At 38.7% G+C, this 25,685-nt stretch overlaps 12 non-coding genes across 12 annotated transcripts; all 12 read left to right on the top strand.

The window, feature by feature from the left end:
* Positions 1–703: 703 nt before the first annotated feature.
* TRNAF-GAA (transfer RNA phenylalanine (anticodon GAA)) lies at positions 704–776 on the top strand. The gene has a single exon. It is a non-coding gene; the product is annotated as a tRNA-Phe (tRNA).
* Positions 777–3,982: 3,206 nt separating this feature from the next.
* TRNAY-GUA (transfer RNA tyrosine (anticodon GUA)) lies at positions 3,983–4,072 on the top strand. Its single transcript is given in 2 exon segments — positions 3,983–4,019; positions 4,037–4,072. It is a non-coding gene; the product is annotated as a tRNA-Tyr (tRNA).
* A 1,671-nt stretch (positions 4,073–5,743) lies between these two features.
* Positions 5,744–5,833, top strand: TRNAY-GUA (transfer RNA tyrosine (anticodon GUA)). The gene is given in 2 exon segments: positions 5,744–5,780; positions 5,798–5,833. It is a non-coding gene; the product is annotated as a tRNA-Tyr (tRNA).
* A 605-nt stretch (positions 5,834–6,438) lies between these two features.
* TRNAE-UUC (transfer RNA glutamic acid (anticodon UUC)) lies at positions 6,439–6,510 on the top strand. Its single transcript has one exon. It is a non-coding gene; the product is annotated as a tRNA-Glu (tRNA).
* Positions 6,511–8,196: 1,686 nt separating this feature from the next.
* TRNAE-UUC (transfer RNA glutamic acid (anticodon UUC)) lies at positions 8,197–8,268 on the top strand. The gene has a single exon. It is a non-coding gene; the product is annotated as a tRNA-Glu (tRNA).
* A 995-nt stretch (positions 8,269–9,263) lies between these two features.
* TRNAY-GUA (transfer RNA tyrosine (anticodon GUA)) lies at positions 9,264–9,353 on the top strand. The gene is given in 2 exon segments: positions 9,264–9,300; positions 9,318–9,353. It is a non-coding gene; the product is annotated as a tRNA-Tyr (tRNA).
* Positions 9,354–11,716: 2,363 nt separating this feature from the next.
* Positions 11,717–11,788, top strand: TRNAE-UUC (transfer RNA glutamic acid (anticodon UUC)). Its single transcript has one exon. It is a non-coding gene; the product is annotated as a tRNA-Glu (tRNA).
* Positions 11,789–16,988: 5,200 nt separating this feature from the next.
* TRNAE-UUC (transfer RNA glutamic acid (anticodon UUC)) lies at positions 16,989–17,060 on the top strand. Its single transcript has one exon. It is a non-coding gene; the product is annotated as a tRNA-Glu (tRNA).
* A 991-nt stretch (positions 17,061–18,051) lies between these two features.
* TRNAY-GUA (transfer RNA tyrosine (anticodon GUA)) lies at positions 18,052–18,141 on the top strand. Its single transcript is given in 2 exon segments — positions 18,052–18,088; positions 18,106–18,141. It is a non-coding gene; the product is annotated as a tRNA-Tyr (tRNA).
* Positions 18,142–19,809: 1,668 nt separating this feature from the next.
* TRNAY-GUA (transfer RNA tyrosine (anticodon GUA)) lies at positions 19,810–19,899 on the top strand. The gene is given in 2 exon segments: positions 19,810–19,846; positions 19,864–19,899. It is a non-coding gene; the product is annotated as a tRNA-Tyr (tRNA).
* Positions 19,900–21,567: 1,668 nt separating this feature from the next.
* Positions 21,568–21,657, top strand: TRNAY-GUA (transfer RNA tyrosine (anticodon GUA)). The gene is given in 2 exon segments: positions 21,568–21,604; positions 21,622–21,657. It is a non-coding gene; the product is annotated as a tRNA-Tyr (tRNA).
* Positions 21,658–23,325: 1,668 nt separating this feature from the next.
* Positions 23,326–23,415, top strand: TRNAY-GUA (transfer RNA tyrosine (anticodon GUA)). The gene is given in 2 exon segments: positions 23,326–23,362; positions 23,380–23,415. It is a non-coding gene; the product is annotated as a tRNA-Tyr (tRNA).
* Positions 23,416–25,685: the final 2,270 nt, after the last annotated feature.

Genomic DNA, 25,685 nt, shown 5'->3' with positions numbered 1-25,685 from the left:
TTTGAACAGGTGTTTTTTGAAGTGAAAAGCTCGAACTGGAAGTAATTTCAAGATGAAATTCCATAATGTCATCCACCAATTTTTCTTAGCAAAGAAGAATATTCAGCCCCATCTTTCAAATAATCAGAACATTTCATTTAATAACACTGTCCAGAAATACAGGATAAAAAGTGTCCATGATTTCAGTAGTCCGGGCTTGACTCTTTATGCAATTGTAATTATCTCAATGATAAAATTTCTCAGCATTTTGCATCAATGCTTCTATTATAAAATAAAGGTTTTGTGATGGGTGAACATACAGTATAAAAACTGCTATGGAATGCTATGTTTACATTCAAAGCAATCATGATGAAAGGAAAAACTGTTATATAACCTTGTGTAATCTTCCTGGCATGACTCAGTTTGGAGAAAGTTAGGTTGAAGATCCAAAGGATTGTTGGCTTTCAATTTCTGGGGCTTTCTCTCTCTTCTACTACAGGAGAGAAGATTAATGAGCCCTAGCCTTCCACTGAACAATAAAACTAAAATTAACAATACTTACCTGCAATGCAGCAGCAGATACTAAGGTGTTCATGATTTTCATGGACTCACCTTAAATTCCAATGAAATTTAGAATGAGAAAGTACCTGTAGCTAATTAAAGCTTATTCATTTAAAATCATTATAGTAATCCGAAATTGTGAATACATTCATCTTCCAAGCTGGCCGAAATAGCTCAGCTGGGAGAGCGTTAGACTGAAGATCTAAAGGTCCCTGGTTCGATCCCGGGTTTCGGCATGTTTGAACAGGTTTTTTTTGAAGTGAAAAGCTCGAACTGGAAGTAATTTCAAGATGAAATTCCATAATGTCATCCACCAATTTTTCTTAGCAAAGAAGAATATTCAGCCCCATCTTTCAAATAATCAGAACATTTTATTTAATAACACTGTCCAGAAATACAGGATAAAAAGTGTCCATGATTTCAGTAGTCCGGGCTTGACTCTTTATGCAATTGTAATTATCTCAATGATAAAATTTCTCAGCATTTTCCATCAAAGCTTCTATTATAAAATAAAGGTTTTGTGATGGGTGAACATACAGTATAAAAACTGCTATGAAATGCTATGTTTACATTCGAAGCAATCATGAGAAAAAGAAAAACTGTTATATAACCTTGTGTAATCTTCCTGGCATGACTCAGTTTGGAGAAAGTTAGGTTGAAGATCCAAAGGATTGTTGGCTTTCAATTTCTGGGGCTTTCTCTCTCTTCTACTACAGGAGAGAAGATTAATGAGCCCTAGCCTTCCACTGAACAATAAAACTAAAATTAACAATACTTACCTGCAATGCAGCAGCAGATACTAAGGTGTTCATGATTTTCATGGACTCACCTTAAATTCCAATGAAATTTAGAATGATAAAGTACCTGTAGCTAATTAAAGCTTATTCATTTGAAATCATTATAGTAATCCGAAATTGTAAATACATTCATCTTCCAAGCTGGCCGAAATAGGTCAGCTGGGAGAGCATTAGACTGAACATCTAAAGGTCCCTGGTTCGATCCTGGGTTTCGGCATGTTTGAACAGGTGTTTTTTGAAGTGAAAAGCTCGAACTGGAAGTAATTTCAAGATGAAATTCCATAATGTCATCCACCAATTTTTCTTAGCAAAGAAGAATATTCAGCCCCATCTTTCAAATAATCAGAACATTTCATTTAATAACACTGTCCAGAAATACAGGATAAAAAGTGTCCATGATTTCAGTAGTCCGGGCTTGACTCTTTATGCAATTGTAATTATCTCAATGATAAAATTTCTCAGCATTTTGCATCAATGCTTCTATTATAAAATAAAGGTTTTGTGATGGGTGAACATACAGTATAAAAACTGCTATGGAATGCTATGTTTACATTCAAAGCAATCATGATGAAAGGAAAAACTGTTATATAACCTTGTGTAATCTTCCTGGCATGACTCAGTTTGGAGAAAGTTAGGTTGAAGATCCAAAGGATTGTTGGCTTTCAATTTCTGGGGCTTTCTCTCTCTTCTACTACAGGAGAGAAGATTAATGAGCCCTAGCCTTCCACTGAACAATAAAACTAAAATTAACAATACTTACCTGCAATGCAGCAGCAGATACTAAGGTGTTCATGATTTTCATGGACTCACCTTAAATTCCAATGAAATTTAGAATGAGAAAGTACCTGTAGCTAATTAAAGCTTATTCATTTGAAATCATTACAGTAATCCGAAATTGTGAATACATTCTTCTTCCAAGCTGGCTGAAATAGCTCAGCTGGGAAAGCGTTAGACTGAAGATCTGAAGGTCCCTGGTTCAATCCTGGGTTTTGGCATGTTTGAACAGGTGTTTTTTGAAGTGAAAAGTTCGAACTGGAAGTAATTTCAAGATGAAATTCCATAATGTCATCCGTAACTTGTGTTCATTTCTGCTGCCTGTTAATCATCCTGCATGCTGCTGAGCCTCTAGTAGGGCAATTATGGTTTCTGTGCTCTGTTGAAGTACAGTGCAGAGGCAGGTGATAGAGACACGAGTTCTGTTACTGGGGATACTTTCCATAGCTCTTTGCAACTCATTAAAATGGAAATGAGAACCTTTTCCACTTCTTGGAAAGTGGCCTCCAGACATCACACATGGATTTATTGCATTGTTACCTATCCTGCTGGATTGGCATTTACAAATCTGCAAATGGTCAGGGACGTGCCGTGATGATGCAAATCACATCATCAAACATTGCCCACCTCACTGATCACTGAGTGGTCTGGCGCGTGATGATGAAATTAGTGTCATCATAGGCCATGCCAAACCCACTCCATGTCACCACCTGGTTAAATATGTAATACACAGAGAGTTAAGATACATTACAGCAAAGCATGATATATTTGTTGTGCTGTTATGCTGAAACACTCAATGGAAAAGTCCCATATGGTCTAGCAGTTAGGATTCCTGGTTTTCACCCAGGTGGCCCGGGTTTGACTTCCGGTATGGGAAGTTGAAGCTTTTTTGAATGGCAGCAACAGTACCACTTGTTTAATGCCTGCTCTGTTTATCTCAGCAACAAAATCCAGGAGAAACTGTGCTTTGGTTATGGAAATGGGATGTGGTCAAATCCACAGGATTTATATACCTCCCAACATTTCTGTATCCAAAATTAGGGCAGAACTGGTCTGACCCCATATTTCAACATCCATCTTCCAAATTTTGAGTGGGAAAACCCTATTTTATATGTAACACATCCTTCATGTGAAAAAAAAGAACTCTTGAACTTGTGGATCAATGGGTTTCCAGGGAGAGTTCACAACTTTTTAATGGTGCAGTAGGGATGTTCTGAATGAAACTAGACTACGCAAATGCTTACAAACCAATAATGTCTGCTTCTGTGCCCAGAATTTCTCCGCTTTCCTTAATAAGCATACAAAGGACAGGTTTAAGAGACCACGGATGTGAACTGAAATACAATATTACTTCTGAAATCCCATAGATCTGAACCCATAGAAAATGCATTGTAAAAACAGAGAGTACTGTGAGAAATAGTGGTGGCAGCGTGGATCATTGACTAGAAATCCATTTTTGTCTCACTGGGCAAAAGTTTGACAATTTGTCACCACAATTTCTGGAATTTTCATCAATTAAAAAAGTCAAGCTAAATTGGAGAATGCAGATAGGTTGAAAATTTTCCAGCATTTTTAATCTTGACGTAAAGGCGTCTGCAGTTGGAAAATCTAAGGAAGCTGTTTTCCCAACTATTTCTGAAGCTAATTAATTCAAAATGAACAAATAAAAATAAAACTTTTAATGATGTATTACCAATTATTAAACATGACAATTTTTACAACTTTTGATGAGCAAGTAGACCAGAAATAAAAATGTGGATCTCTTTATCTAGACAAGCAATTTTTCTGTTTTAAGGATAATTCAATTCTGTTTGTGTTTTCACTCAGTCAGATGTAGTGCACATGACATCAGAAGTCCTCTAAAGCACAATCCTTTGATAGCTCAGCTGGTAGAGTGGAGGACTGTAGAGGAAATTGGTACAGAAATCCTTAGGTCGCTGGTTCAACTCCGGCTCGAAGGAAAGTTTTCATATAATTTTAGAGGGCAATTTCTGACATATTAAATACCCAGAAATATGCATGACTCATGCTGTTTATCTTTAATAGTCAGAGAAACTGTAACTTGTTTTCATTTCTGCTGCCTGTTAATCATCCTGCATGCTGCTGAGCCTCTAGTAGGGCAATTATGGTTTCTGTGCTCTGTTGAAGTACAGTGCAGAGGCAGGTGATAGAGACACGAGTTCTGTTACTGGGGATACTTTCCATAGCTCTTTGCAACTCATTAAAATGGAAATGAGAACCTTTTCCACTTCTTGGAAAGTGGCCTCCAGACATCACACATGGATTTATTGCATTGTTACCTATCCTGCTGGATTGGCATTTACAAATCTGCAAGTGGTCAGGGACGTGCCGTGATGATGCAAATCACATCATCAAACATTGCCCACCTCACTGATCACTGAGTGGTCTGGAGCGTGATGATGAAATTAGTGTCATCATAGGCCATGCCAAACCCACTCCATGTCACCACCTGGTTAAATATGTAATACACAGAGAGTTAAGATACATTACAGCAAAGCATGATATATTTGTTCTGCTGCTATGCTGAAACACTCAATGGAAAAGTCCCATATGGTCTAGCGGTTAGGATTCCTGGTTTTCACCCAGGCGGCCCGGGTTTGACTTCCGGTATGGGAAGTTGAAGCTTTTTTGAATGGCAGCAACAGTACCACTTGTTTAATGCCTGCTCTGTTGATCTCAGCAACAAAATCCAGGAGAAACTGTGCTTTGGTTATGGAAATGGGATGTAGTCAAATCCACAGGATTTATATACCTCCCAACATTTCTGTATCCAAAATTAGGACAGAACTGGTCTGACCCCATATTTCAACATCCATCTTCCAAATTTCGAGTGGGACAACCCTATTTTATATGTAACACATCCTTCATGTGAAAAAAAAGAACTCTTGAACTTGTGGATCAATGGGTTTCCAGGGAGAGTTCACAACTTTTTAATGGTGCAGTAGGGATGTTCTGAATAAAACTAGACTACGCAAATGCTTATTAACCAATAATGTCTGCTTCTGTGCCCAGAATTTCTCCTCTTTCCTTAATCAGCATATAAAAGACAGGTTTAAGAGACTACGGATGTGAACTGAAATACAATATTACTTCTGAAATCCCATGGATCTGAACACATAGAAGATGCAATGTAAAAACAGAGAGTACTGTGAGAAATAGTGGTGGCAGCGTGGACCATTGACTAGAAATCCATTTTTGTCTCACTGGGCAAAAGTTTGACAATTTGTCACCACAATTTCTGGAATTTTCATCAATTAAAAAAGTCAAGCTAAATTGGAGAATGCAGAAGAGGTTGAAAATTTTCCAGCATTTTTAATCTTGACGTAAAGGCGTCTGCAGTTGGAAAATCTAAGGAAGCTGTTTTCCCAACTATTTCTGAAGCTAATTAATTCAAAATGAACAAATAAAAATAAAACTTTTAATGATGTATTACCAATTATTAAATATGACAATTTTTACAACTTTTGATGAGCAAGTAGACCAGAAATAAAAATGTGGATCTCTTTATCTAGACAAGCAATTTTTCTGTTTTATGGATAATTCAATTTTGTTTGTGTTTTCACTCAGTCAGATGTAGTGCACATGACATCAGAAATCCTCTAAAGCACAATCCTTCGATAGCTCAGCTGGTAGAGCGGAGGACTGTAGAGAAAATTGGTACAGAAATCCTTAGGTCGCTGGTTCAACTCCGGCTCGAAGGAAAGTTTTTCATATCATTTTAGAAGGCAATTTCTGACATATTAAATACCCAGAAATATGCATGACTCATGCTGTTTATCTTTAATAGTCAGAGAAACTGTAACTTGTTTTCATTTCTGCTGCCTGTTAATCATCCTGCATGCTGCTGAGCCTCTAATAGGGCAATTATGGTTTCTGTGCTCTGTTGAAGTACAGTGCAGAGGCAGGTGATAGAGACACGAGTTCTGTTACTGGGGATACTTTCCATAGCTCTTTGCAACTCATTAAAATGGAAATGAGAACCTTTTCCACTTCTTGGAAAGTGGCCTACAGACATCACACATGGATTTATTGCATTGTTACCTATCCTGCTGGATTGGCATTTACAAATCTGCAAGTGGTCAGGGACGTGCCGTGATGATGCAAATCACATCATCAAACATTGCCCACCTCACTGATCACTGAGTGGTCTGGAGCGTGATGATGAAATTAGTGTCATCTTAGGCCATGCCAAACCCACTCCATGTCACCACCTGGTTAAATATGAAATACACAGAGAGTTAAGATACATTACAGCAAAGCATGATATATTTGTTCTGCTGCTATGCTGAAACACTCAACAGAAAAGTCCCATATGGTCTAGCAGTTAGGATTCCTGGTTTTCACCCAGGTGGCCCGGGTTCGACTCCCGGTATGGGAAGTTGAAGCTTTTTTGAATGGCAGCAACAGTACCACTTGTTTAATGCTCTGTTGATCTCAGCAACAAAATCCAGGAGAAACTGTGCTTTGGTTATGGAAATGGGATGTGGTCAAATCCACAGTATTTATATACCTCCCAACATTTCTGTATCCAAAATGAGGACAGAACTGGTCTGACCCCATATTTCAACATCCATCTTCCAAATTTCGAGTGGGACAACCCTATTTTATATGTAACACATGCTTCATGTGAAAAAAAAGAACTCTTGAACTTGTGGATCAATGGGTTTCCAGGGAGAGTTCACAACTTTTTAATGGTGCAGTAGGGATGTTCTGAATGAAACTAGACTACGCCAATGCTTACAAACCAATAATGTCTGCTTCTGTGCCCAGAATTTCTCCGCTTTCCTTAATCAGCATACAAAGGACAGGTTTAAGAGACCACGGATGGGAACTGAAATACAATATTACTTCTGAAATCCCATGGATCTGAACCCATAGAAGATGCATTGTAAAAATAGAGAGGACTGTGAAAAATAGTGGTGGCAGCGTGGACCATTGACTAGAAATCCATTTTTGTCTCACTGGGCAAAAGTTTGACAATTTGTCACCACAATTTCTGGAATTTTCATCAATTAAAAAAGTCAAGCTAAATTGGAGAACGCAGAAGAGGTTGAAAATTTTCCAGCATTTTTAATCTTAACGTAAAGGCGTCTGCAGTTGGAAAATCTAAGGAAGCTGTTTTCCCAACTATTTCTGAAGCTAATTAATTCAAAATGAACAAATAAAAATCAAACTTTTAATGATGTATTACCAATTATTAAATATGACAATTTTTACAACTTTTGATGAGCAAGTAGACCAGAAATAAAAATGTGGATCTCTTTATCTAGACAAGCAATTTTTCTGTTTTATGGATAATTCAATTCTGTTTGTGTTTTCACTCAGTCAGATGTAGTGCACATGATATCAGAAGTCCTCTAAAGCACAATCCTTCGATAGCTCAGCTGGTAGAGCGGAGGACTGTAGAGGAAATTGGTACAGAAATCCTTAGGTCACTGGTTCAACTCCAGCTTGAAGGAAAGTTTTTCATATCATTTTAGAGGGCAATTTCTGACATATTAAATACCCAGAAATATGCATGACTCATGCTGTTTATCTTTAATAGTCAGAGAAACTGTAACTTGTTTTCATTTCTGCTGCCTGTTAATCATCCTGCATGCTGCTGAGCTTCTAGTAGGGCAATTATGGTTTCTGTGCTCTGTTGAAGTACAGTGCAGAGGCAGGTGATAGAGACACGAGTTCTGTTACTGGGGATACTTTCCATAGCTCTTTGCAACTCATTAAAATGGAAATGAGAACCTTTTCCACTTCTTGGAAAGTGGCCTCCAGACATCACACATGGATTTATTGCATTGTTACCTATCCTGCTGGATTGGCATTTACAAATCTGCAAGTGGTCAGGGACGTGCCGTGATGATGCAAATCACATCATCAAACATTGCCCACCTCACTGATCACTGAGTGGTCTGGAGCGTGATGATGAAATTATTGTCATCTTAGGCCATGCCAAACCCACTCCATGTCACCACCTGGTTAAATATGAAATACACAGAGAGTTAAGATACATTACAGCAAAGCATGATATATTTGTTCTGCTGCTATGCTGAAACACTCACCGAAAAAGTCCCATATGGTCTAGCGGTTAGGATTCCTGGTTTTCACCCAGGCGGCCCGGGTTTGACTCCCGGTATGGGAAGTTGAAGCTTTTTTGAATGGCAGCAACAGTACCACTTGTTTAATGCCTGCTCTGTTGATCTCAGCAACAAAATCCAGGAGAAACTGTGCTTTGGTTATGGAAATGGGATGTCGTCAAATCCACAGGATTTATATACCTCCCAACATTTCTGTATCCAAAATTAGGACAGAACTGGTCTGACCCCATATTTCAACATCCATCTTCCAAATTTCGAGTGGGACAACCCTATTTTATATGTAACACATCCTTCATGTGAAAAAAAAGAACTCTTGAACTTGTGGATCAATGGGTTTCCAGGGAGAGTTCACAACTTTTTAATGGTGCAGTAGGGATGTTCTGAATAAAACTAGACTACGCAAATGCTTATTAACCAATAATGTCTGCTTCTGTGCCCAGAATTTCTCCTCTTTCCTTAATCAGCATATAAAAGACAGGTTTAAGAGACTACGGATGTGAACTGAAATACAATATTACTTCTGAAATCCCATGGATCTGAACACATAGAAGATGCAATGTAAAAACAGAGAGTACTGTGAGAAATAGTGGTGGCAGCGTGGACCATTGACTAGAAATCCATTTTTGTCTCACTGGGCAAAAGTTTGACAATTTGTCACCACAATTTCTGGAATTTTCATCAATTAAAAAAGTCAAGCTAAATTGGAGAATGCAGAAGAGGTTGAAAATTTTCCAGCATTTTTAATCTTGACGTAAAGGCGTCTGCAGTTGGAAAATCTAAGGAAGCTGTTTTCCCAACTATTTCTGAAGCTAATTAATTCAAAATGAACAAATAAAAATAAAACTTTTAATGATGTATTACCAATTATTAAATATGACAATTTTTACAACTTTTGATGAGCAAGTAGACCAGAAATAAAAATGTGGATCTCTTTATCTAGACAAGCAATTTTTCTGTTTTATGGATAATTCAATTTTGTTTGTGTTTTCACTCAGTCAGATGTAGTGCACATGACATCAGAAATCCTCTAAAGCACAATCCTTCGATAGCTCAGCTGGTAGAGCGGAGGACTGTAGAGGAAATTGGTACAGAAATCCTTAGGTCGCTGGTTCAACTCCGGCTCGAAGGAAAGTTTTTCATATCATTTTAGAAGGCAATTTCTGACATATTAAATACCCAGAAATATGCATGACTCATGCTGTTTATCTTTAATAGTCAGAGAAACTGTAACTTGTTTTCATTTCTGCTGCCTGTTAATCATCCTGCATGCTGCTGAGCCTCTAATAGGGCAATTATGGTTTCTGTGCTCTGTTGAAGTACAGTGCAGAGGCAGGTGATAGAGACACGAGTTCTGTTACTGGGGATACTTTCCATAGCTCTTTGCAACTCATTAAAATGGAAATGAGAACCTTTTCCACTTCTTGGAAAGTGGCCTACAGACATCACACATGGATTTATTGCATTGTTACCTATCCTGCTGGATTGGCATTTACAAATCTGCAAGTGGTCAGGGACGTGCCGTGATGATGCAAATCACATCATCAAACATTGCCCACCTCACTGATCACTGAGTGGTCTGGAGCGTGATGATGAAATTAGTGTCATCTTAGGCCATGCCAAACCCACTCCATGTCACCACCTGGTTAAATATGAAATACACAGAGAGTTAAGATACATTACAGCAAAGCATGATATATTTGTTCTGCTGCTATGCTGAAACACTCAACAGAAAAGTCCCATATGGTCTAGCAGTTAGGATTCCTGGTTTTCACCCAGGTGGCCCGGGTTCGACTCCCAGTATGGGAAGTTGAAGCTTTTTTGAATGGCAGCAACAGTACCACTTGTTTAATGCTCTGTTGATCTCAGCAACAAAATCCAGGAGAAACTGTGCTTTGGTTATGGAAATGGGATGTGGTCAAATCCACAGTATTTATATACCTCCCAACATTTCTGTATCCAAAATGAGGACAGAACTGGTCTGACCCCATATTTCAACATCCATCTTCCAAATTTCGAGTGGGACAACCCTATTTTATATGTAACACATCCTTCATGTGAAAAAAAAGAACTCTTGAACTTGTGGATCAATGGGTTTCCAGGGAGAGTTCACAACTTTTTAATGGTGCAGTAGGGATGTTCTGAATGAAACTAGACTACGCCAATGCTTACAAACCAATAATGTCTGCTTCTGTGCCCATAATTTCTCCGCTTTCCTTAATCAGCATACAAAGGACAGGTTTAAGAGACCACGGATGGGAACTGAAATACAATATTACTTCTGAAATCCCATGGATCTGAACCCATAGAAGATGCATTGTAAAAATAGAGAGGACTGTGAAAAATAGTGGTGGCAGCGTGGACCATTGACTAGAAATCCATTTTTGTCTCACTGGGCAAAAGTTTGACAATTTGTCACCACAATTTCTGGAATTTTCATCAATTAAAAAAGTCAAGCTAAATTGGAGAACGCAGAAGAGGTTGAAAATTTTCCAGCATTTTTAATCTTAACGTAAAGGCGTCTGCAGTTGGAAAATCTAAGGAAGCTGTTTTCCCAACTATTTCTGAAGCTAATTAATTCAAAATGAACAAATAAAAATCAAACTTTTAATGATGTATTACCAATTATTAAATATGACAATTTTTACAACTTTTGATGAGCAAGTAGACCAGAAATAAAAATGTGGATCTCTTTATCTAGACAAGCAATTTTTCTGTTTTATGGATAATTCAATTCTGTTTGTGTTTTCACTCAGTCAGATGTAGTGCACATGATATCAGAAATCCTCTAAAGCACAATCCTTCGATAGCTCAGCTGGTAGAGCGGAGGACTGTAGAGGAAATTGGTACAGAAATCCTTAGGTCACTGGTTCAACTCCAGCTTGAAGGAAAGTTTTTCATATCATTTTAGAGGGCAATTTCTGACATATTAAATACCCAGAAATATGCATGACTCATGCTGTTTATCTTTAATAGTCAGAGAAACTGTAACTTGTTTTCATTTCTGCTGCCTGTTAATCATCCTGCATGCTGCTGAGCTTCTAGTAGGGCAATTATGGTTTCTGTGCTCTGTTGAAGTACAGTGCAGAGGCAGGTGATAGAGACACGAGTTCTGTTACTGGGGATACTTTCCATAGCTCTTTGCAACTCATTAAAATGGAAATGAGAACCTTTTCCACTTCTTGGAAAGTGGCCTCCAGACATCACACATGGATTTATTGCATTGTTACCTATCCTGCTGGATTGGCATTTACAAATCTGCAAGTGGTCAGGGACGTGCCGTGATGATGCAAATCACATCATCAAACATTGCCCACCTCACTGATCACTGAGTGGTCTGGAGCGTGATGATGAAATTATTGTCATCTTAGGCCATGCCAAACCCACTCCATGTCACCACCTGGTTAAATATGAAATACACAGAGAGTTAAGATACATTACAGCAAAGCATGATATATTTGTTCTGCTGCTATGCTGAAACACTCACCAAAAAAGTCCCATATGGTCTAGCGGTTAGGATTCTTGGTTTTCACCCAGGCGGCCCGGGTTTGACTCCCGGTATGGGAAGTTGAAGCTTTTTTGAATGGCAGCAACAGTACCACTTGTTTAATGCTCTGTTGATCTCAGCAACAAAATCCAGGAGAAACTGTGCTTTGGTTATGGAAATGGGATGTGGTAAAATCCACAGTATTTATATACCTCCCAACATTTCTGTATCCAAAATTAGGACAGAACTGGTCTGACCCCATATTTCAACATCCATCTTCCAAATTTCGAGTGGGACAACCCTATTTTATATGTAACACATCCTTCATGTGAAAAAAAAGAACTCTTGAACTTGTGGATCAATGGGTTTCCAGGGAGAGTTCACAACTTTTTAATGGTGCAGTAGGGATGTTCTGAATGAAACTAGACTACGCAAATGCTTATAAACCAATAATGTCTGCTACTGTGCCCAGAATTTCTCCGCTTTCCTTAATCAGCATACAAAGGACAGGTTTAAGACACCACGGATGGGAACTGAAATACAATATTACTTCTGAAATCCCATGGATCTGAACCCATAGAAGATGCATTGTAAAAACAGAGAGTACTGTGAGAAATAGTGGTGGCAGCGTGGACCATTGACTAGAAATCCATTTTTGTCTCACTGGGCAAAAGTTTGACAATTTGTCACCACAATTTCTGGAATTTTCATCAATTAAAAAAGTCAAGCTAAATTGGAGAACGCAGAAAAGGTTGAAAATTTTCCAGCATTTTTAATCTTGACGTAAAGGCGTCTGCAGTTGGAAAATCTAAGGAAGCTGTTTTCCCAACTATTTCTGAAGCTAATTAATTCAAAATGAACAAATAAAAATCAAACTTTTAATGATGTATTACCAATTATTAAATATGACAATTTTTACAACTTTTGATGAGCAAGTAGACCAGAAATAAAAATGTGGATCACTTTATCTAGACAAGCAATTTTTCTGTTTTATGGATATTTCAATTCTGTTTGTGTTTTCACTCAGTCAGATGTAGTGCACATGACATCAGAAATCCTCTAAAGCACAATCCTTCGATAGCTCAGCTGGTAGAGCAGAGGACTGTAGAGGAAATTGGTACAGAAATCCTTAGGTCGCTGGTTCAACTCCAGCTCAAAGGAAAGTTTTTCATATCATTTTAGAGGGCAATTTCTGACATATTAAATACCCAGAAATATGCACGACTCATGCTGTTTATCTTTAATAGTCAGAGAAACTGTAACTTGTTTTCATTTCTGCTGCCTGTTAATCATCCTGCATGCTGCTGAGCCTCTAGTAGGGCAATTATGGTTTCTGTGCTCTGTTGAAGTACAGTGCAGAGGCAGGTGATAGAGACACGAGTTCTGTTACTAGGGATACTTTCCATAGCTCTTTGCAACTCATTAAAATGGAAATGAGAACCTTTTCCACTTCTTGGAAAGTGGCCTCCAGACATCACACATGGATTTATTGCATTGTTACCTATCCTGCTGGATTGGCATTTACAAATCTGCAAGTGGTCAGGGACATGCCGTGATGATGCAAATCACATCATCAAACATTGCCCACCTAACTGATCACTGAGTGGTCTGGAGCGTGATGATGAAATTAGTGTCATCTTAGGCCATGCCAAACCCACTCCATGTCACCACCTGGTTAAATATGAAATACACAGAGTTAAGATACATTACAGCAAAGCATGATATATTTGTTCTGCTGCTATGCTGAAACACTCAACGGAAAAGTCCCATATGGTCTAGCAGTTAGGATTCCTGGTTTTCACCCAGGCGGCCCGGATTCGACTCCCGGTATGGGAAGTTGAAGCTTTTTTGAATGGCAGCAACAGTACCACTTGTTTAATGCTCTGTTGATCTCAGCAACAAAATCCAGGAGCAACTGTGCTTTGGTTATGGAAATGGGATGTGGTGAAATCCACAGTATTTATATACCTCCCAACATTTCTGTATCCAAAATTAGGACAGAACTGGTCTGACCCCATATTTCAACATCCATCTTCCAAATTTCGAGTGGGACAACCCTATTTTATATGTAACACATCCTTCATGTGAAAAAAAAGAACTCTTGAACTTGTGGATCAATGGGTTTCCAGGGAGAGTTCACAACTTTTTAATGGTGCAGTAGGGATGTTCTGAATGAAACTAGACTACGCAAATGCTTACAAACCAATAATGTCTGCTTCTGTGCCCAGAATTTCTCCGCTTTCCTTAATCAGCATACAAAGGACAGGTTTAAGAGACCACGGATGGGAACTGAAATACAATATTACTTCTGAAATCCCATGGATCTGAACCCATAGAAGATGCATTGTAAAAACAGAGAGTACTGTGAGAAATAGTGGTGGCAGCGTGGACCATTGACTAGAAATCCATTTTTGTCTCACTGGGCAAAAGTTTGACAATTTGTCACCACAATTTCTGGAATTTTCATCAATGAAAAAAGTCAAGCTAAATTGGAGAACGCAGAAGAGGGCGAAAATTTTCCAGCATTTTTAATCTTGACGTAAAGGCGTCTGCAGTTGGAAAATCTAAGGAAGCTGTTTTCCCAACTATTTCTGAAGCTAATTAATTCAAAATGAACAAATAAAAATCAAACTTTTAATGATGTATTACCAATTATTAAATATGACAATTTTTACAACTTTTGATGAGCAAGTAGACCAGAAATAAAAATGTGGATCTCTTTATCTAGACAAGCAATTTTTCTGTTTTAAGGATAATTCAATTTTGTTTGTGTTTTCACTCAGTCAGATGTAGTGCACATGACATCAGAAGTCCTCTAAAGCACAATCCTTTGATAGCTTAGCTGGTAGAGCGGAGGACTGTAGAGGAAATTGGTACAGAAATCCTTAGGTCGCTGGTTCAACTCTGGCTCGAAGGAAAGTTTTTCATATCATTTTAGAGGGCAATTTCTGACATATTAAATACCCAGAAATATGCATGACTCATGCTGTTTATCTTTAATAGTCAGAGAAACTGTAACTTGTTTTCATTTCCGCTGCCTGTTAATCATCCTGCATGCTGCTGAGCCTCTAGTAGGGCAATTATGGTTTCTGTGCTCTGTTGAAGTACAGTGCAGAGGCAGGTGATAGAGACATGAGTTCTGTTACTGGGGATACTTTCCATAGCTCTTTGCAACTCATTAAAATGGAAATGAGAACCTTTTCCACTTCTTGGAAAGTGGCCTCCAGACATCACACATGGATTTATTGCATTGTTACCTATCCTGCTGGATTGGCATTTACAAATCTGCAAGTGGTCAGGGACGTGCCGTGATGATGCAAATCACATCATCAAACATTGCCCACCTCACTGATCACTGAGTGGTCTGGAGCGTGATGATGAAATTAGTGTCATCTTAGGCCATGCCAAACACACTCCATGTCACCACCTGGTTAAATATGAAATACACAGAGAGTTAAGATACATTACAGCAAAGCATGATATATTTGTTCTGCTGCTATGCTGAAACACTCAACGGAAAAGTCCCATATGGTCTAGCAGTTAGGATTCCTGGTTTTCACCCAGGCGGCCCGCGTTCGACTCCCGGTATGGGAAGTTGAAGCTTTTTTGAATGGCAGCAACAGTACCACTTGTTTAATGCTCTGTTGATCTCAGCAACAAAATCCAGGAGAAACTGTGCTTTGGTTATGGAAATGGGATGTGGTCAAATCCACAGGATTTATATACCTCCCAACATTTCTGTATCCAAAATTAGGACAGAACTGGTCTGACCCCATATTTCAACATCCATCTTCCAAATTTCGAGTGGGACAACCCTATTTTATATGTAATACATCTTTCATGTGAAAAAAAAGAACTCTTGAACTTGTGGATCAATGGGTTTCCAGGGAGAGTTCACAACTTTTTAATGGTGCAGTAGGGATGTTCTGAATGAAACTAGACTACGCAATTGCTTATAAACCAATAATGTCTGCTTCTGTGCCCAGAATTTCTCCGCTTTCCTTAATCAGCATACAAAGGACAGGTTTAAGAGACCATGGATGGGAACTGAAATACAATATTACTTCTGAAATCCCATGGATCTGAACCCATAGAAGATGCATTGTAAAAACAGAGAGTACTGTGAGAAATAGTGGTGGCAGCGTGGACCATTGACTAGAAATCCATTTTTGTCTCACTGGGCAAAAGTTTGACAATTTGTCACCACAATTTCTGGAATTTTCATCAATGAAAAAAGTCAAGCTAAATTGGAGAACGCAGAAGAGGGCGAAAATTTTCCAGCATTTTTAATCTTGACGGAAAGGCGTCTGCAGTTGGAAAATCTAAGGAAGCTGTTTTCCCAACTATTTCTGAAGCTAATTAATTCAAAATGAACAAATAAAAATCAAACTTTTAATGATGTATTACCAATTATTAAATATGACAATTTTTACAACTTTTGATGAGCAAGTAGACCAGAAATAAAAATGTGGATCTCTTTATCAAGACAAGCAATTTTTCTGTTTTAAGGATAATTCAATTTTGTTTGTGTTTTCACTCAGTCAGATGTAGTGCACATGACATCAGAAGTCCTCTAAAGCACAATCCTTTGATAGCTCAGCTGGTAGAGCGGAGGACTGTAGAGTTAATTGGTACAGAAATCCTTAGGTCGCTGGTTCATCTCCAGCTCGAAGGAAAGTTTTTCATATCATTTTAGAGGGCAATTTCTGACATATTAAATACCCAGAAATATGCATGACTCATGCTGTTTATCTTTAATGGTCAGAGAATCTGTAACTTGTTTTCATGTCTGCTGCCTGTTAATCATCCTGCATGCTGCTGAGCCTCTAGTAGGGCAATTATGGTTTCTGTGCTCTGTTGAAGTACAGTGCAGAGGCAGGTGATAGAGACACGAGTTCTGTTACTGGGGATACTTTCCATAGCTCTTTGCAACTCATTAAAATGGAAATGAGAACCTTTTCCACTTCTTGGAAAGTGGCCTACAGACATCACACATGGATTTATTGCATTGTTACCTATCCTGCTGGATTGGCATTTACAAATCTGCAAGTGGTCAGGGACGTGCCGTGATGATGCAAATCACATCATCAAACATTGCCCACCTCACTGATCACTGAGTGGTCTGGAGCGTGATGATGAAATTAGTGTCATCTTAGGCCATGCCAAACCCACTCCATGTCACCACCTGGTTAAATATGAAATACACAGAGAGTTAAGATACATTACAGCAAAGCATGATATATTTGTTCTGCTGCTATGCTGAAACACTCAACAGAAAAGTCCCATATGGTCTAGCAGTTAGGATTCCTGGTTTTCACCCAGGCGGCCCGGGTTCGACTCCCGGTATGGGAAGTTGAAGCTTTTTTGAATGGCAGCAACAGTACCACTTGTTTAATGCTCTGTTGATCTCAGCAACAAAATCCAGGAGAAACTGTGCTTTGGTTATGGAAATGGGATGTGGTCAAATCCACAGTATTTATATACCTCCCAACATTTCTGTATCCAAAATGAGGACAGAACTGGTCTGACCCCATATTTCAACATCCATCTTCCAAATTTCGAGTGGGACAACCCTATTTTATATGTAACACATCCTTCATGTGAAAAAAAAGAACTCTTGAACTTGTGGATCAATGGGTTTCCAGGGAGAGTTCACAACTTTTTAATGGTGCAGTAGGGATGTTCTGAATGAAACTAGACTACGCCAATGCTTACAAACCAATAATGTCTGCTTCTGTGTCCAGAATTTCTCCGCTTTCCTTAATCAGCATACAAAGGACAGGTTTAAGAGACCACGGATGGGAACTGAAATACAATATTACTTCTGAAATCCCATGGATCTGAACCCATAGAAGATGCATTGTAAAAATAGAGAGGACTGTGAAAAATAGTGGTGGCAGCGTGGACCATTGACTAGAAATCCATTTTTGTCTCACTGGGCAAAAGTTTGACAATTTGTCACCACAATTTCTGGAATTTTCATCAATTAAAAAAGTCAAGCTAAATTGGAGAACGCAGAAGAGGTTGAAAATTTTCCAGCATTTTTAATCTTAACGTAAAGGCGTCTGCAGTTGGAAAATCTAAGGAAGCTGTTTTCCCAACTATTTCTGAAGCTAATTAATTCAAAATGAACAAATAAAAATCAAACTTTTAATGATGTATTACCAATTATTAAATATGACAATTTTTACAACTTTTGATGAGCAAGTAGACCAGAAATAAAAATGTGCATCTCTTTATCTAGACAAGCAATTTTTCTGTTTTATGGATATTTCAATTCTGTTTGTGTTTTCACTCAGTCAGATGTAGTGCACATGACATCAGAAATTCTCTAAAGCACAATCCTTCGATAGCTCAGCTGGTAGAGCGGAGGACTGTAGAGGAAATTGGTACAGAAATCCTTAGGTCGCTGGTTAAACTCCGGCTCGAAGGAAAGTTTTTCATATCATTTTAGAGGGCAATTTCTGACATATTAAATACCCAGAAATATGCATGACTCATGCTGTTTATCTTTAATAGTCAGAGAAACTGTAACTTGTTTTCATTTCTGCTGCCTGTTAATCATCCTGCATGCTGCTGAGCCTCTAGTAGGGCAATTATGGTTTCTGTGCTCTGTTGAAGTACAGTGCAGAGGCAGGTGATAGAGACACGAGTTCTGTTACTGGGGATACTTTCCATAGCTCTTTGCAACTCATTAAAATGGAAATGAGAACCTTTTCCACTTCTTGGAAAGTGGCCTCCAGACATCACACATGGATTTATTGCATTGTTACCTATCCTGCTGGATTGGCATTTACAAATCTGCAAGTGGTCAGGGACGTGCCGTGATGATGCAAATCACATCATCAAACATTGCCCACCTCACTAATCACTGAGTGGTCTGGAGCGTGATGATGAAATTAGTGTCATCTTAGGCCATGCCAAACACAATCCATGTCACCACCTGGTTAAATATGAAATACACAGAGAGTTAAGATACATTACAGCAAAGCATGATATATTTGTTCTGCTGCTATGCTGAAACACTCAACGGAAAAGTCCCATATGGTCTAGCAGTTAGGATTCCTGGTTTTCACCCAGGCGGCCTGCGTTCGACTCCCGGTATGGGAAGTTGAAGCTTTTTTGAATGGCAGCAACAGTACCACTTGTTTAATGCTCTGTTGATCTCAGCAACAAAATCCAGGAGAAACTGTGCTTTGGTTATGGAAATGGGATGTGGTCAAATCCACAGGATTTATATACCTCCCAACATTTCTGTATCCAAAATTAGGACAGAACTGGTCTGACCCCATATTTCAACATCCATCTTCCAAATTTCGAGTGGGACAACCCTATTTTATATGTAACACATCCTTCATGTGAAAAAAAAGAACGCTTGAACTTGTGGATCAATGGGTTTCCAGGGAGAGTTCACAACTTTTTAATGGTGCAGTAGGGATGTTCTGAATGAAACTAGACTACGCCAATGCTTACAAACCAATAATGTCTGCTTCTGTGTCCAGAATTTCTCCGCTTTCCTTAATCAGCATACAAAGGACAGGTTTAAGAGACCACGGATGGGAACTGAAATACAATATTACTTCTGAAATCCCATGGATCTGAACCCATAGAAGATGCATTGTAAAAATAGAGAGGACTGTGAAAAATAGTGGTGGCAGCGTGGACCATTGACTAGAAATCCATTTTTGTCTCACTGGGCAAAAGTTTGACAATTTGTCACCACAATTTCTGGAATTTTCATCAATTAAAAAAGTCAAGCTAAATTGGAGAACGCAGAAGAGGTTGAAAATTTTCCAGCATTTTTAATCTTAACGTAAAGGCGTCTGCAGTTGGAAAATCTAAGGAAGCTGTTTTCCCAACTATTTCTGAAGCTAATTAATTCAAAATGAACAAATAAAAATCAAACTTTTAATGATGTATTACCAATTATTAAATATGACAATTTTTACAACTTTTGATGAGCAAGTAGACCAGAAATAAAAATGTGCATCTCTTTATCTAGACAAGCAATTTTTCTGTTTTATGGATATTTCAATTCTGTTTGTGTTTTCACTCAGTCAGATGTAGTGCACATGACATCAGAAATTCTCTAAAGCACAATCCTTCGATAGCTCAGCTGGTAGAGCGGAGGACTGTAGAGGAAATTGGTACAGAAATCCTTAGGTCGCTGGTTAAACTCCGGCTCGAAGGAAAGTTTTTCATATCATTTTAGAGGGCAATTTCTGACATATTAAATACCCAGAAATATGCATGACTCATGCTGTTTATCTTTAATAGTCAGAGAAACTGTAACTTGTTTTCATTTCTGCTGCCTGTTAATCATCCTGCATGCTGCTGAGCCTCTAGTAGGGCAATTATGGTTTCTGTGCTCTGTTGAAGTACAGTGCAGAGGCAGGTGATAGAGACACGAGTTCTGTTACTGGGGATACTTTCCATAGCTCTTTGCAACTCATTAAAATGGAAATGAGAACCTTTTCCACTTCTTGGAAAGTGGCCTCCAGACATCACACATGGATTTATTGCATTGTTACCTATCCTGCTGGATTGGCATTTACAAATCTGCAAGTGGTCAGGGACGTGCCGTGATGATGCAAATCACATCATCAAACATTGCCCACCTCACTAATCACTGAGTGGTCTGGAGCGTGATGATGAAATTAGTGTCATCTTAGGCCATGCCAAACACAATCCATGTCACCACCTGGTTAAATATGAAATACACAGAGAGTTAAGATACATTACAGCAAAGCATGATATATTTGTTCTGCTGCTATGCTGAAACACTCAACGGAAAAGTCCCATATGGTCTAGCAGTTAGGATTCCTGGTTTTCACCCAGGCGGCCTGCGTTCGACTCCCGGTATGGGAAGTTGAAGCTTTTTTGAATGGCAGCAACAGTACCACTTGTTTAATGCTCTGTTGATCTCAGCAACAAAATCCAGGAGAAACTGTGCTTTGGTTATGGAAATGGGATGTGGTCAAATCCACAGGATTTATATACCTCCCAACATTTCTGTATCCAAAATTAGGACAGAACTGGTCTGACCCCATATTTCAACATCCATCTTCCAAATTTCGAGTGGGACAACCCTATTTTATATGTAACACATCCTTCATGTGAAAAAAAAGAACTCTTGAACTTGTGGATCAATGGGTTTCCAGGGAGAGTTCACAACTTTTTAATGGTGCAGTAGGGATGTTCTGAATAAAACTAGACTACGCAAATGCTTATTAACCAATAATGTCTGCTTCTGTGCCCAGAATTTCTCCGCTTTCCCTAATCAGCATACAAAGGACAGGTTTAAGAGACCATGGATGGGAACTGAAATACATTATTACTTCTGAAATCCCATGGATCTGAACACATAGAAGATGCAATGTAAAAACAGAGAGTACTGTGAGAAATAGTGGTGGCAGCGTGGACCATTGACTAGAAATCCATTTTTGTCTCACTGGGCAAAAGTTTGACAATTTGTCACCACAATTTCTGGAATTTTCATCAATTAAAAAAGTCAAGCTAAATTGGAGAATGCAGAAGAGGTTGAAAATTTTCCAGCATTTTTAATCTTGACGTAAAGGCGTCTGCAGTTGGAAAATCTAAGGAAGCTGTTTTCCCAACTATTTCTGAAGCTAATTAATTCAAAATGAACAAATAAAAATAAAACTTTTAATGATGTATTACCAATTATTAAATATGACAATTTTTACAACTTTTGATGAGCAAGTAGACCAGAAATAAAAATGTGGATCTCTTTATCTAGACAAGCAATTTTTCTGTTTTATGGATAATTCAATTTTGTTTGTGTTTTCACTCAGTCAGATGTAGTGCACATGACATCAGAAATCCTCTAAAGCACAATCCTTCGATAGCTCAGCTGGTAGAGCAGAGGACTGTAGAGGAAATTGGTACAGAAATCCTTAGGTCGCTGGTTCAACTCCAGCTCGAAGGAAAGTTTTTCATATCATTTTAGAGGGCAATTTCTGACATATTAAATACCCAGAAATATGCATGACTCATGCTGTTTATCTTTAATAGTCAGAGAAACTGTAACTTGTTTTCATTTCTGCTGCCTGTTAATCATCCTGCATGCTGCTGAGCCTCTAGTAGGGCAATTATGGTTTCTGTGCTCTGTTGAAGTACAGTGCAGAGGCAGGTGATAGAGACACGAGTTCTGTTACTGGGGATACTTTCCATAGCTCTTTGCAACTCATTAAAATGGAAATGAGAACCTTTTCCACTTCTTGGAAAGTGGCCTCCAGACATCACACATGGATTTATTGCATTGTTACCTATCCTGCTGGATTGGCATTTACAAATCTGCAAGTGGTCAGGGACGTGCCGTGATGATGCAAATCACATCATCAAACATTGCCCACCTCACTAATCACTGAGTGGTCTGGAGCGTGATGATGAAATTAGTGTCATCTTAGGCCATGCCAAACACAATCCATGTCACCACCTGGTTAAATATGAAATACACAGAGAGTTAAGATACATTACAGCAAAGCATGATATATTTGTTCTGCTGCTATGCTGAAACACTCAACGGAAAAGTCCCATATGGTCTAGCAGTTAGGATTCCTGGTTTTCACCCAGGCGGCCTGCGTTCGACTCCCGGTATGGGAAGTTGAAGCTTTTTTGAATGGCAGCAACAGTACCACTTGTTTAATGCTCTGTTGATCTCAGCAACAAAATCCAGGAGAAACTGTGCTTTGGTTATGGAAATGGGATGTGGTCAAATCCACAGGATTTATATACCTCCCAACATTTCTGTATCCAAAATTAGGACAGAACTGGTCTGACCCCATATTTCAACATCCATCTTCCAAATTTCGAGTGGGACAACCCTATTTTATATGTAACACATCCTTCATGTGAAAAAAAAGAACTCTTGAACTTGTGGATCAATGGGTTTCCAGGGAGAGTTCACAACTTTTTAATGGTGCAGTAGGGATGTTCTGAATAAAACTAGACTACGCAAATGCTTATTAACCAATAATGTCTGCTTCTGTGCCCAGAATTTCTCCGCTTTCCCTAATCAGCATACAAAGGACAGGTTTAAGAGACCATGGATGGGAACTGAAATACATTATTACTTCTGAAATCCCATGGATCTGAACACATAGAAGATGCAATGTAAAAACAGAGAGTACTGTGAGAAATAGTGGTGGCAGCGTGGACCATTGACTAGAAATCCATTTTTGTCTCACTGGGCAAAAGTTTGACAATTTGTCACCACAATTTCTGGAATTTTCATCAATTAAAAAAGTCAAGCTAAATTGGAGAATGCAGAAGAGGTTGAAAATTTTCCAGCATTTTTAATCTTGACGTAAAGGCGTCTGCAGTTGGAAAATCTAAGGAAGCTGTTTTCCCAACTATTTCTGAAGCTAATTAATTCAAAATGAACAAATAAAAATAAAACTTTTAATGATGTATTACCAATTATTAAATATGACAATTTTTACAACTTTTGATGAGCAAGTAGACCAGAAATAAAAATGTGGATCTCTTTATCTAGACAAGCAATTTTTCTGTTTTATGGATAATTCAATTTTGTTTGTGTTTTCACTCAGTCAGATGTAGTGCACATGACATCAGAAATCCTCTAAAGCACAATCCTTCGATAGCTCAGCTGGTAGAGCAGAGGACTGTAGAGGAAATTGGTACAGAAATCCTTAGGTCGCTGGTTCAACTCCAGCTCGAAGGAAAGTTTTTCATATCATTTTAGAGGGCAATTTCTGACATATTAAATACCCAGAAATATGCATGACTCATGCTGTTTATCTTTAATAGTCAGAGAAACTGTAACTTGTTTTCATTTCTGCTGCCTGTTAATCATCCTGCATGCTGCTGAGCCTCTAGTAGGGCAATTATGGTTTCTGTGCTCTGTTGAAGTACAGTGCAGAGGCAGGTGATAGAGACACGAGTTCTGTTACTGGGGATACTTTCCATAGCTCTTTGCAACTCATTAAAATGGAAATGAGAACCTTTTCCACTTCTTGGAAAGTGGCCTCCAGACATCACACATGGATTTATTGCATTGTTACCTATCCTGCAGGATTGGCATTTACAAATCTGCAAGTGGTCAGGGACGTGCCGTGATGATGCAAATCACATCATCAAACATTGCCCACCTAACTGATCACTGAGTGGTCTGGAGCGTGATGATGAAATTAGTGTCATCTTAGGCCATGCCAAACCCACTCCATGTCACCACCTGGTTAAATATGAAATACACAGAGAGTTAAGATACATTACAGCAAAGCATGATATATTTGTTCTGCTGCTATGCTGAAACACTCAACCGAAAAGTCCCATATGGTCTAGCGGTTAGTATTCCTGGTTTTCACCCAGGTGGCCCGGGTTCGACTCCCAGTATGGGAAGTTGACGCTTTTTTGAATGGCAGCAACAGTACCACTTGTTTAATGCTCTGTTGATCTCAGCAACAAAATCCAGGAGAAACTGTGCTTTGGTTATGGAAATGGGATGTGGTGAAATCCACAGTATTTATATACCTCCCAACATTTCTGTATCCAAAATTAGGACAGAACTGGTCTGACCCCATATTTCAACATCCATCTTCCAAATTTCGAGTGGGACAACCCTATTTTATATGTAACACATCCTTCATGTGAAAAAAAAGAACTCTTGAACTTGTGGATCAATGGGTTTCCAGGGAGAGTTCACAACTTTTTAATGGTGCAGTAGGGATGTTCTGAATGAAACTAGACTACGCAAATGCTTACAAACCAATAATGTCTGCTTCTGTGCCCAGAATTTTTCCGCTTTCCTTAATCAGCATACAAAGGACAGGTTTAAGAGACCACGGATGGGAACTGAAATACAATATTACTTCTGAAATCCCATGGATCTGAACCCATAGAAGATGCATTGTAAAAACAGAGAGTACTGTGAGAAATAGTGGTGGCAGCGTGGACCATTGACTAGAAATCCATTTTTGTCTCACTGGGCAAAAGTTTGACAATTTGTCACCACAATTTCTGGAATTTTCATCAATTAAAAAAGTCAAGCTAAATTGGAGAACGCAGAAGAGGTTGAAAATTTTCCAGCATTTTTAATCTTGACGTAAAGGCGTCTGCAGTTGGAAAATCTAAGGAAGCTGTTTTCCCAACTATTTCTGAAGCTAATTAATTCAAAATGAACAAATAAAAATCAAACTTTTAATGATGTTTTACCAATTATTAAATATGACAATTTTTACAACTTTTGATGAGCAAGTAGACCAGAAATAAAAATGTGGATCTCTTTATCTAGACAAGCAATTTTTCTGTTTTATGGATAATTCAATTCTGTTTATGTTTTCACTCAGTCAGATGTAGTGCACATGACATCAGAAATCCTCTAAAGCACAATCCTTCGATAGCTCAGCTGGTAGAGCGGAGGACTGTAGAGGAAATTGGTACAGAAATCCTTAGGTCGCTGGTTCAGCTCCGGCTCGAAGGAAAGTTTTCATATAATTTTAGAGGGCAATTTCTGACATATTAAATACCCAGAAATATGCATGACTCATGCTGTTTATCTTTAATAGTCAGAGAAACTGTAACTTGTTTTCATTTCTGCTGCCTGTTAATCATCCTGCTTGCTGCTGAGCCTCTAGTAGGGCAATTATGGTTTCTGTGCTCTGTTGAAGTACAGTGCAGAGGCAGGTGATAGAGACACGAGTTCTGTTACTGGGGATACTTTCCATAGCTCTTTGCAACTCATTAAAATGGAAATGAGAACCTTTTCCACTTCTTGGAAAGTGGCCTACAGACATCACACATGGATTTATTGCATTGTTACCTATCCTGCTGGATTGGCATTTACAAATCTGCAAGTGGTCAGGGACGTGCCGTGATGATGCAAATCACATCATCAAACATTGCCCACCTCACTGATCACTGAGTGGTCTGGAGCGTGATGATGAAATTAGTGTCATCTTAGGCCATGCCAAACCCACTCCATGTCACCACCTG

This window comes from Mixophyes fleayi, chromosome 3 (assembly GCF_038048845.1).
Source record: "Mixophyes fleayi isolate aMixFle1 chromosome 3, aMixFle1.hap1, whole genome shotgun sequence".
NCBI lineage: Eukaryota > Metazoa > Chordata > Amphibia > Anura > Limnodynastidae > Mixophyes > Mixophyes fleayi.
This window is presented reverse-complemented; position numbering and strand designations above follow the sequence as displayed.